Here is a 12,387-nt window from a genome sequence, read left to right as displayed (position 1 = left end):
ATTTACCACACTAAACCCCTGAAGTCCTATGCCTAAAACCCCTAACCCAATAAATTGAGACGCTCAAATCCCAAACCCGCAAAATTGAGATGCTCAAATCCCAAACCCAAAAAAATAGGACGCTCAAATCCCAAACCCCCTTCCAAAAAAGAAAAAGAAAAATCAAGAAAAAGAAAAATCAAACAAAACAAAAACAACAAAAGGGGTAGATCTGGTGGCATCTGCCCTGTAACCCTGCAAAAATCACGAGGGACCTAGAACAACAAAGCAAACGCACAAAATAACATTGACATCCTATCCATAAATGTGCTATAACAATTAATCACCTCCAAAGAGCTTCAAGCAATAAATGCACATACTACTAGATCGGTTTCCTCTAAAAGATCGTACCAGACCCTGACCCACCAACAGAACCCTGCATGTAGCTAACAGAAGCATCAACAAAGCACTGACCCCAAAGAGCAGCCCAGGCAGAAGGAGCTCTCTGATGCCGTGCCTGGGGCTCATATACCATTTGGCCCCGCCCAGCACCCAAACCCAATCACCTGGGAAAGGGGAGGGGGCAAACCACAAGAAAGAGAGCAGGAGCAGCAGCAGCTGTGTTCTTTTATTTATTTATTTATTTGGGTTTTTTTTGTGCCTATCCCTAGTTTACAGCATGCAGAGTGCAGACAAAAGAACTGGGGTGTTTCTAGAAGCAAAATTTACCGTATTTATGCCTCAGCTTTGAACATAGAAAGGACAATACAACCAAGAAAGTAAATGAAATATTTTCCACGGGAATTAGCTCAAACTTTAGTGTTAGGTCAGAGGCTGGACTCAATGATCTTGAGGTCTCTTCCAACCTAGAAGATCTGTGATTCTGTGTGATTTACATATGAAGAAAAACCTAGGAGCGTAGGAAATTACACATCAAAAAAAACAACGACGTAATAAGCAACGCGCATGCACGGCCCCACGGCCGCCTGCAGTACTCGTTTTCCACCAGCAGGAGGCGGCAGAGGGCGCCCCCGGGCCCCACCGCGCATGCGCCCCCCTCGGCCGCCTGCAGTACTCGATCTCCACCAGCAGGTGGCGGTAGAGGACGCCCGCGGGCGTCACCGCGCATGCGCGCCCCCCGGCCGCCTGCAGTACTCACTTCACACCAGCAGGTGGCGGCAGAGGGCGCCCGCGGGCGTCACCGCGCATGCGCGCCCCCCGGCCGCCTGCAGTACCCGAATAACAGCAGCAGGTGGCGGCAGAGGGCGCCCGCGGGCGTCACCGCGCATGCGCGCCCCCCGGCCGCCTGCAGTACCCGAATACCACCAGCAGGTGGCGGCAGAGGGCGCCACCGGACCCCACCGCGCATGCGTGCACGCCGGCCGCCTGCAGTACTCGTTCTCCACCAGCAGGTGGCGGCAGAGGGCGCCCGCCGGCGTCACGGCGCATGCGCAGCCCCCGGGCGCCTGCAGTACCCGAATAACAGCAGCAGGTGGCGGCAGAGGGCGCCCGCCGGCGCCACCGCGCATGCGCGCCCCTCGGCCGCCTGCAGTATCCTTTCTCCACCAGCAGGTGGCGGCAGAGGGCGCCCCCGGGCCCCACCGCGCATTCGCGCTCCCCGGACGCCTGCAGTACTCACTTCACACCAGCAGGTGGCGGCAGAGGGCGCCCGCGGGCGTCACCGCGCATGCGCGCCCCCCGGCCGCCTGCAATACCCGATTAAAATCAGCAGGTGGCGGCAGAGGGCGCCCCCGGGCGTCACCGCGCATGCGCGCTCCCCGGCCGCCTGCAGTACTCGTTCTCCACCAGCAGGTGGCGGCAGAGGGCGCCACCGGACCGCACCGCGCATGCGCGACCCTCGGCCGCCTGCAGTACTCGCTTCCCACCAGCAGGTGGCGGCAGAGGGCGCCCGCGGGAGTCACCGCGCTATGCGCGCCCCCCGGCCGCCTGCAGTACCCGAATGACACCAGCAGGTGGCGGCAGAGGGCACCCGCGGGAGTCACCGCGCTATGCGCGCCCCTCGGCCGCCTGCAGTACCCGAATGACACCAGCAGGTGGCGGCAGAGGGCACCCGCGGGAGTCACCGCGCTATGCGCGGCCCCCGGCCGCCTGCAGTACCCGAATAACAGCAGCAGGTGGCGGCAGAGGGCGCCCGCCGGCGTCACCGCGCATGCGCGGCCCTCGGCCGCCTGCAGTACCCCTTTCCCACCAGCAGGTGGCGGTAGAGGGCGCCCGCGGGAGGCCTTGTCGGGCGGATCACAGCTCGCCTACTGTGCCATTCGGAGCTTGTGGCTGTATTTTTTCCAACGTGTTTGCTACCCACACCCCGCGGGGCAGCTTGTCTTACAACGAATTCTCTCTGTTAATATTCTCTTTAAGGCGGGCACGAAGCATCCACTGCTCTTCTAAGCAAGCAACCTTCCTTCTGTGCTCCCTTCGGGATGCAGGACTACGTGCACTGAGATTTATTCCACTCATTTTTTCTTCGCCTTTTCATTGGCACAGTCTCCAAGGACGCCTGGCTTTCTTCTCACAGACTCGCGTCCGTTTCAGCGTAAGGCATCTTTTCCCTCCGCCGCTCTAATCCAAATTCAAATTATCCAGATAAAACAATAGCGAGGTAAGAGAGAACTGTCTGAGTTAAAGTCACCATCTTTCTGTAACTAATTTAGCAGACAGCTGTACCACATCAGAGGAGGAGGTTTAGGTGCTAACCAGGTCACAGGCCCTGCTCAGGCACATCACAGTCAAGTGAGTGCCCCCGGAATCACTAAAGAAACTTAAGTAAGAATCTACTAGAAGAAAGCTGTCTCCTCTTACCACCACCTATTTAAGAGATAGCGTAGTACAGGCAGTTCTACACGCATAAAACCACATACACACAGTATACCTGACCCAAGTAAATTCCCTCTTAGAAGTCCACCATTAAGCAAAAGAGGCGTATTGTGGTGACATACAGCTGCCGTGTAATGATCCTGAAGGGATGAATCGCCCTATGTATTCCAAGGTACTACTGTGGTTTGGTTTTTTTGTTTTGTTTTTTTGTTTTGTTTTTTTTTCCCCCCCCAGTACGTTCAACGGTACAGATAAGTACGTTCCCGATAAGAAAAAGAGTTCAGAATTGTTTATAACGAGTTCGTTCCACGTGTCACTTTCTCACTTAACGTAGTAATAAAGATACGCTGCTGCTTTTGGATTTAATTTCCTTCTTGAATCTCACTGGTGTAATTCCAATGGTCAAACAACCTCTTCCAGAAAGACCAGCCCCCTGCTTCACAGGAGAAGGAAAAGATGTCTCACACACGCTGGCTAGTACTAAAAAGAGGAAGAGGAAGAGAAGTTCAGGCCATCAACGTAAGTATGTTTCCCTGCCTCTTCTGCTGGCTGGTCAAGTGGAATCCTCAGGACAGCCCCAGTACCTTGTGAAGAGCTTGTTAACGCCAGCACAACTTCAACTTGTCTTTTAAAAGAAAGCTGTTAAAGGAGCAGGAGACTGTTTTTAAATGAGAACAACCGAAAATAAAATTATCTGAAGAGCCACTTACTACTGGCACATTACCGTTTAAAAGGAAAATATTAATTACGTGCAGGTGCTCCAGTCTTCGTTGCATTTTCTGTGATTCACAACATTACCTTTGAACAAAAGAGTAAGAGGAACGGAAGGGAGGATATTAACTCGGGTAACCAAGGATTTGGCAAGCTGGAACTTGGTGTCTTTAACACTTTAGCCTTGGAGCAAAAATGTACACCCTGTACAGGCTGAGCTGACTGATGAGGCAGGTGCTCCAGGGTACGTGCTACCGGGAGGTAAGTAACAAACACATTCCGCAGCTATTACCAGAAGTGGGGTTTCAGGATATGCAGACTGGTTTCACAAAAAATATTAGCGGTCTGTTGGTGACAGACAATTCGAGGAATTCAGCGCTGCCCATTACAGACTCCTCAGATCAGCACTTAATGAGAATTAATAAAACGGTTTATTTTTTATATATATATATATATATATAAAATAAACCATTTTATATATACATATATATATATATATATATACACATATACACACACACACACCCCTATGTTCAAAAAACTGTATACAGTTAAAATATCAAATTAGTGATCCGGTAACAACACTGTTCAAAACCAGTCTCTTTTGTATGAACATTAAAATAAATGCACACTTTTAAAAGCATTTCTTTTTAGTGCTTCCAAAGCACAGCGTGTGCCAAGGCAAGGCCACCTGAAGAATCTCCGTCCTGCTCACGGGATGAAAGAGAACTGAAGTCAGGGACCTGGGAAGCCTCAGGTGCGCTTTCATAATGTCTGCAGATAAAAACAGAAGAGAGTCTGAGGTAGATTGTTTAGTAACCACCAAGTGGTAACAGTCACAGGGCTGTCTTTAGCTTTCATTAACACAACAGCAGTTTCTTTACTCTCGATCTACGCTGAATCTCAAGTTTAAAGGCATGGCTAGCAGTTCTCGGGAACAAGACCCTCGTCTCTGTGCTGGCAACATGCAATATTACCAGTTCAGGTGTTTCTGGGAGTTTTTGTTTGTTTGTTTTTTTATTGGGGGGGGGGGGGGGGGGGGGGGCACAAAACAGATGGGATCTCTCCACAATGCAGACACCGTGTGCATTTGACAGTGCCCCATTTTAGTGCGATCCACTGCCTATTGCACGTAAAACGGCTAATGACAGTATTCAAGTGAGTAAATTCTCACCACCTGCAGGAGGGGCAGCAATGGTTATTTTTTTCAGCCTGTTGAGCAAAGAGCACCCTCCACAGGAAAAAAGCCACACCTTTCATAGCACGTCCTTAAGGTTACAGCCCAGCTTCTGCCGATAGAGGTTCGTAAAGTTAAAGCTCTGCTGCTTCTTCTCAAACTCTGACAGTAAGATCACTTGACCGCCAGGATGGCGAGGGCAACAGCTACGTCCTCTTCCACTCTTCTGCGGCACAGCAAACTCATTCCCGGTCCGTATTCCTCTGGCTGGTACACTATTATCTACCGTTCACCTGATTAACTCTGTTGGGTAGGCTGTTGAACTCTAGCTCCTCTAGCGTTCTCTCTAAGTGCTGTATTAAGACACGATTTTTAAACCTAGGGAAGTAATTTCATTTCTTCTTCCAAAAACAGCAGTTAAATAACTCAGTATTATTTTGCCACGACAAACAGTATTAGCAGAGGCTCTCTGTTTCCAGCATGGAAGAGCTTCCCTCATTTCTGACATCAGAATGGCAAATTTAATTTGATACAGCCATCTTTCCCCAACCCACGCAAATTCTGGGTCTTTCTTCCATAACCACCCATATCTTTCTATTTCACACTTCAGCTCTAGGTAACGACCATTTACTTCAGAAAATACAACGGCAGTTTGACCGCTGAAACTGTAATAATTTCAGTATGTCAAAACAAAACACTTGTTTTGGAAAAGATTGAGATTTGCTATCATGAACAACGTTAGCGTTTAACTCTGAATCATTCGTATCTATACAAACCTTGCTCCTTCCCTTATAGCAAATTCAATGAAATACTTCTGAGTTTCCATCCGTCCTTGTACGTACCTCCTCAAGAAGAGAGAAGATTTTTTTCACGATCTTAAAGAAGAGATCCAAACAGATATTAGAAACAGATCTTGTAAATGCATTTTCAGTAAATCTCAACAGCCAAAAGGAAAAACAACACAGCCTAGAGTTTCCCATTTCTGCATACAGTAATGCACATAAGAAAAAAAAGCCAGCATGCCAATAATTTGAAGTGATATCGATTAGCTGATATTCAAATGTAACGCTGAATTTTGTTCTCTTAAAAGAGCAGTATCTAGAAACACCTGCCCTTGGAAAATGCAGACTAGGTTTAATCAGCAGAGAAGCCTTGTATCTCCACGAACACGCTGCCATGATCAGCAGTTAATAGAAACAAAGGGATACCAAGCCATGTTTCAACCTAGAGCTGTCATTTTTGAAAGCAGAGGTTTAAGATAACTACTCTTTACAAGATGACCGATCTATGTGGAGCATGAGCACGATTGTCTCGTATAAAGTTTAACAAAAAAAAAAAAAAAAAAAGTAGCGCAAAAGAATGAACCGGACACCTTAGATGTGAAACAACAGTATTTTTTCATTGGTTTCTGTGTTTTCTTCTCTGAACCAACTATGAAAACACGAATGGTGCTGTGATTAAGCCTGCTTAAGAGTGCTGCAGTAAGGACGGTGAGGATATAAAGTTGGACTGTGAATACGTGTACTTACTTTCTTGTTCTTCCACTACTTGTACACGAGTAATCAAAAATCATTCCAAATCTGAGGTTTTATTTTCAAAATAGATCCTCATTTCAAGAAAAAGTCTTCTGTACCCCTAGCCTATTTTTAATACACTAATAAAGAACTTACTTCTTCCACGTTTGCGAACCTCTTTCACCACTCTGATTTTAATACCAGCATCGCTTCCCTCCAACATTGTAGGTGTTATTTTAAATCAATTTGGCACAGATTCAGAAGTAGACTCCATCACTCGTTTTTGGTCATCTCCAGCCACGCTGTAATTTAGAGGCCCTCGAACAAGTGCATTGGTACCAGGCTTATGATCCAAGCCATCTTCGCATCATTTAAGCAATTGAACTCATCATGTAGAGAGTCTAAGTCACCAGGTGACATTTCATCCTCTCCCTTAACAGCTGGAACCGAAGAAGCCATTTGCACAGACAAGCCATCAATTTGCTTTTCCAGCAACTGACAGTTTTCTGCTTTCTTCTCTCCATTACCATCTTGGACAGTACTGATACCAGTGTCTGAAAATTAAGAAGGAGCTTAGTAGTGCATATAACTGCAGGATCAAAAAACACAGAAGGACATTATTCTGCATCCCTTCTTGTTGAAAGTACTGTGTAGAGAGTTACTCAGCACTGTCAGATCACTTCAGTAGTTTTATTCACCCTTTGACGCAACCACAGGAATACCTCCTTTTGGGCTGCTACCGTCTCATATGACTGTCGTTAAGTTATTTGCTGTATTCCCATTTCAGTGACTAAAGTAAACTAAAGTTTCCCCTCCTTCCCCCAGTTCCAGCAAATTTTTCTTTCGACTCTGCTGCAACAGGTGGGTAAATTACTATTTGTGAGAAATTTTAATTTTTTTTTTTTTTTTAAACACACTTTCCTTCCCCACTTCTCCCTTCCCCACTACAGAATACACAAATGAGAATTAAAAGCTGAAATGAAATCCTTGCTACCGCCAAACCATCGTGGTGAAAGGTTTCAGCACTTTTTAGAAACAGTTCAAAATTATTGCTCATTCAGGACTTCGTTACCTATAGCAACAGCCTGTTTGTCTAAGCCGACCAAAGAAATTCAGTCCCAATTAACTCTAAAACTTACGTGTCCTTTTGAATTAACACAGAAAGCACGGAGACCTTTTTTTTTTTTTTTCTGCACACTATGTCCATTTATGACCACACAAGTTCCTGTACTACAACAACTCCAACATACCTTTATTTGTTGGCATGCCTTTGAGGTTCAGATATGGTGACGGAGATCCAGCAGCACAGGGTGGCCCTTTCCCACCAACATGGTTTGTCACAACAGTGATTGTGGCCGTCGCAATAGCGGCGACATGCTACGCCTTCTCTCTTTAGTGATGCTGGAGTATTGGGCTCTCCAGGACGCTTGATCTTAATTCTGAGGCCCAGCAACAAATTTATCTGCTTCATCTATCATCATACCCTGAAAAGACTTTTTTTTTTTTTTTTAATATAAGTAAAATACAATTGCTTCGTCAATTCACTACCAGAGTATTTGCCTCCGTGTTACAATTCAGTTACTTTTCAAATAATGATACAGCAGATAGCAAGACTTCTCCTACCTTCTCATCCTGTTTGAACAGACTGCCAAGTGTATGAAGAAGCCTTTTTGGTTGATCTGGATCAATCTCCCGAAGGGGTGAAGGCATCATTTTCAACTACTCCTGATGATTTCCCCTTTGAGCAACAGGAATGCCGTGAAGGCAGTCTGCAGCAGAACAAGGTATCTAAATTTAGTCTACCTTAAGACTAAGGAAATACAAGCCTCGCATGCTTCCATTTCCAGTGTTAGCATTTAAGAACTAGAAATCACTATTTCCTCCCTCTACAAAACAAAGGAAAAGCAAAAGGCAAATAAAGCCCCTCTTTCCTTTCACCATCACTATAAGAACATCTACTGCATCCTGTTGCACAGGAAAGCTCACCCATGAAACTTAATTTTCAAATTCCAAGCACGCACAACATGTTTTGTGACAGAAGGCAGAAATTTCATTCTTTTCCTTCAGAATCTAGGGAAGGACGACTGACCCAAGAAACGGTGCAAAGTCTACTTCCTCTCCCACACCGAGGACAGAAACACTACTTAGGTGAATTAAATAGCTGTACCAGAATATTAATAAATAATTGTGTCCATTTACCTTCATCCTGCCCCACGATATCCCTGTGTGTTTTCAGAAGATTGGTTCTCATTCCGGTTAGCTGATCTAGAAGACTGTGACAAGACATATCATATGCATTTCTGAATGCCCGTGGCTTCAAATCCTAGTTTTATAATAAAACAAGTAACTTTCAGTTAACCCGCGAGTTCTCACGCACAAAGAAATTGCTCTGTGGGCTGTACTACCGTTAACTACTAAAAAAAAAAAAAAAAAAAAAATTCCAAAACAACTTCAGACATTCTGAACGTATTCTGAAACAACTTTCTTTCCATCTCTCTGGAAAGAGCTTTCCTCCTATCTGTGACAAAGGGAAAAAAAAAAAAAAAAAAGTTGTGATCGCGGGAGTCGTTACACAAAGCCACACTCTGTGAATTCACTACTACAGTTAAGATCATTTTTAGTCAAAAAATACCTCGGCAGCAATGCTATCACTGCAAACATAGCGTTGCCAAAAAAAAAAAAAAAAAAAAAAATTCAACTCAAGATATAGGAGAGGGCGAGCTAAAAGCACAAATAACATGACCGATGGAGGCTGCAACAACCACCTGGTAGATGGTTGTCCACAGCCCTCGGATTGCATGGTCGTCTTTCCTGACAAACGAATACTGGAAGAACAGAAAAGATACACCGTGTGTCCGCAAAAGCCTTCGGGGAGACTACTGAAAGGAAAACCAAACCAAAAAACTAGGAACAGCAAGTGGCGTATACGTCAGTTTTGTTAACAGAGCACCACTAATGTACCAGGAATTTCCACATTCTTCGCCCCTCCTCTACCTTGAAAATGTCACCCAATTCTGTCAGTGTCTTCACCATCAGCATTTATTTATTTATTTCGTTTTTCACGTGGACATCCAAGGAAAACATTTCGAGTCCCTGTCATCGAGGAAGAAGAGGAGAGGGGGGGGGAGGAAAAAAAAAAAAAAAAAAAAAGAGAGATGAGGGGGGAAGAAGCACTGCCATTCCCTTTCCTCGGTAATGCGAGCAAAAAGCTCAGGCGCTCAGCAACAACGTGCTTTGAAAGATAAAACACAGAAGAAACTGCACATTATTTAGTCTCAGCTATAGAGTCACGTGTATTTGTACCTGCTCATTTATTCATCTGCCAGTGTATTTTAGTACAAACGCTACAGAACATAGAAACCGCAAGGTTACTACTACCTTTTGTGACCGACGCGATCTTTGGCAGGAACAGCTATCGAGAAAGAACCAACAAAATCCCCTTCGTCGACAGCCATCTGAACCTTTATCGTCTAACAGCAGTCCTACAAACATCCCCTGGGATGCTCAACTCCTGAAACTTTCTGTTCAACTTGAGGCAGAACAAGCCCTTACCCTGGGCACCTTCACCCAGCTCTCCACTGCTAGCAGAGTAGCACCCTGATACTGTCCAGGACGCGCTGCAGCAGCCTACTCGCTTACGCGTATTTACTGCAGCCTGGTTCGACACGCGCACAGAGGGACCCACGAAAAATCCACCCTTTCCTTCAGAGAACTAAATACATACATACGGATGACACGGTAAGGAAGAAAAGCTGAACACACAGCATGCGGTCCTTTACCGTGGGGCAGATCCAGCATCAGCACAAGGAGCTTTGGGGCACGTGAGCGATCATCTACACCGGCCATCGCGACAAGCCAAACTCACGCACACAAGCCTCGACCTAAAAAAAAAAAAAAACAAAAAAAAACAAACAAACAAAAAAAAAAAACACACAGAACACATTAAGTTCCTTTATAGCTTATGGAAGTAACAACCAGCATCTTAGATGCAGTTGGATAGTTGGATTGCATCAGCTTAGGGACTGCCTCCTTCAAAACGCACAGGGGGGTGGGGAAACCAGTCTTGGAAACCTGTTGCCTAACAGGAAGGAGACTGTTGTTTTCTCCTCCATAGGTGACGTTCTTCCAAGCATCGTCCTGCTCCTGGATTTTACCAGCCACGACGGGATGGTCCTACCAGCGTGAGTCGGGAACGCTTCCCACGGGGTTTCTGTGACACTGAAGTAAGTTTTCTGCAGGTACAAGTAACGCAGCACGAGACGGCAAGGAAGCTAAGGCACCGTCTGCAGCACAGCACGTGTGCGATATTGGGCCTGAGGGGACCAGTCAAAGCCTGCAGTAATCGCTGAACAGGTGGGCAAGCAGGGAGCCCTACGGGAAACAAAGCTCACGTTCTGCAAAGCTCTTTTCCCGTCAAGAAGACGGCCTTTTCTATTCAGCGCATTTACTGAACTTTAGGCTACTTCCCATTCGCTTTGGCAAGTTAGCCTTTGCGTAAGCCAAGAGGTTTTAAACTGCCAAGCACCACTGATGGTTCTTGTTCTCCAACAACAGGGAATTTCAGTCAGGGCACTCGTTAACAGGAAAGTCTGGCTCTGTTTCACACAAATCACGTACCTAAACCACGGAGACAGGAGTCTGCAGGAAGAACTCTTTAAAAGGTGAACTTAAAGAGAAGGATACTACTCATTTTTCCAGAACTTCTGCAAGGACTGCGGCAAAAAAAAGGCTGAACCAGGGACGTCTCTATCATCCCCTCTAGAATTCAGCAACTCCATACAGTTATGGGTCAAATACCACAGCTGCAGCGCAAGACAAACAAAGACCTCGAAGGTCACGTTTCTGCCTGCGTACCGAGCTCCGCTGGGAAGACCCCCCACCTCTGGAAAGACCCCCAGCCGCTCAACTCCCAAGCAACGTTGCCACGGCCAGTGCTTACGCAGAGTTTTGCTCTCTCTCGCTGCTCAGTACAGGCCCAAGGCCTCCTTTATTGCACACAGTTCAAGCAAAACTCTTGGGACATAACCAATAGACAGACAGACAGACAGAAATTGCCTCTCACGTCTGTCCTCACTGACCGCAACCAGCGTCCTGGAAAGCCCCGCAAGCACCAGTCTATTCCTAGGACAACTCCGAAAGCTGAGGCGGGACAAAGTTTAGCCTCTCGTACCAAAGACTGAGCAACAGACAGAGCCTGACAGGCCAATTCATTCTAGGTCTAAGAGGCTACTACGACTCGGCAGGCACTACGTGCCTTCCTTCCCTTTGCGCTTCCCAGCGCCGAGCAGCTCGCGCTTCCGCAAATTCAATGAAGCCTTTGAGCCGGGGCTGCAGGAAGCTTACGAGCACGCCTTGATTCCACCCCGAGGTCGCTGCGACTTACCTGGACAGTCGGGACGGACGGGCTGCTCTCTCTCCTGAGAACCCTGCGACCGCAGCACGCCAGCTGCGGCTTTCCTCGCTTTACCCGGTGCGCCACCTTCGCTCGGCAACAAACCCCGCAGGGGTCCTAGCGGCGGGGAGCTGCTTCTGCCCCGGTGAACCGCAGCACAAGGAGAGAGCCGGCTGTCAGGACGCAGGGAGAGGAAAGCCTCCGAGGCGCGGCGCGGCGCAGCCCAACGATCAAGCGCAGCGAGGACCCGTGCCCGGCCTCAACACCCCCCGCCCCTCCCGGCCCGACGGTCCGAGGAGGCACCCCCGGAGGCTCTCGCTCGCCTCACCGCCGGCAACCGCGCTCGCCGCCAGCGGCAACCTGCGCCCCCCGGCGCGCACGGCCCGGCCCCGGCCCCGGCCCGGCCGCGCAGCCCGGAGCCCACGTGGCCGCCCGGCAGCGCAGAACTACAGCTCCCAGCATGCCTCGGGACGGAGCAGTCCAGCCAACCCAGAGGGGCGTCGGCCACACGCACGCAACGGCACCTCCTCCTGCTGCCCTCTCTGCCCCCCCCCCGCCGCCACAGCCGCCCCCCTCTCCCCTGTCCCCTCTCCCCCAGCCCCCCGAAGCCGCCCCAGCTCCTCTCGTGCTCCGAGCATCTCCAGCATTTCAGGAACTGGAACCCTGGAACCGCTGACGTCTGGCACGTGTCAGAAACGTGGCAGGAGACGTACTCTGCTGTCGCAAGGCACTTGCAAAGCCGGCCCGACAGCTGAAGCAGACTCACACAGTCCACCGAC

General features: G+C 48.2%; 2 long non-coding RNA genes across 6 annotated transcripts; both read right to left on the bottom strand.

Annotated features, from left to right (window-relative positions):
• Window positions 1–4,084: 4,084 nt before the first annotated feature.
• LOC311210347 lies at window positions 4,085–7,966 on the bottom strand. Its single transcript, XR_014618521.1, has 6 exons — window positions 7,840–7,966; window positions 7,467–7,709; window positions 6,373–6,770; window positions 5,479–5,577; window positions 4,779–5,055; window positions 4,085–4,299 (listed from the first exon to the last, which is right to left on the bottom strand). It is a non-coding gene; the product is annotated as an uncharacterized lncRNA (long non-coding RNA).
• Window positions 7,967–8,415: 449 nt separating this feature from the next.
• Window positions 8,416–11,925, bottom strand: LOC311209887. 5 transcript variants are annotated; one of them, XR_014618461.1, is made up of 5 exons: window positions 11,600–11,925; window positions 10,259–10,426; window positions 9,996–10,097; window positions 9,211–9,309; window positions 8,416–8,489 (listed from the first exon to the last, which is right to left on the bottom strand). It is a non-coding gene; the product is annotated as an uncharacterized lncRNA (long non-coding RNA). The 5 variants fall into 5 exon arrangements; XR_014618462.1 differs by lacking the exon at window positions 9,211–9,309; XR_014618463.1 differs by lacking the exon at window positions 8,416–8,489 and having other exon boundaries at window positions 8,707–9,309; window positions 10,259–10,448.
• Window positions 11,926–12,387: the final 462 nt, after the last annotated feature.

This window comes from Netta rufina (genome assembly GCF_964035555.1).
Source record: "Netta rufina genome assembly, chromosome: 5".
Taxonomy (NCBI): Eukaryota; Metazoa; Chordata; class Aves; order Anseriformes; family Anatidae; genus Netta; species Netta rufina.
This window is presented reverse-complemented; position numbering and strand designations above follow the sequence as displayed.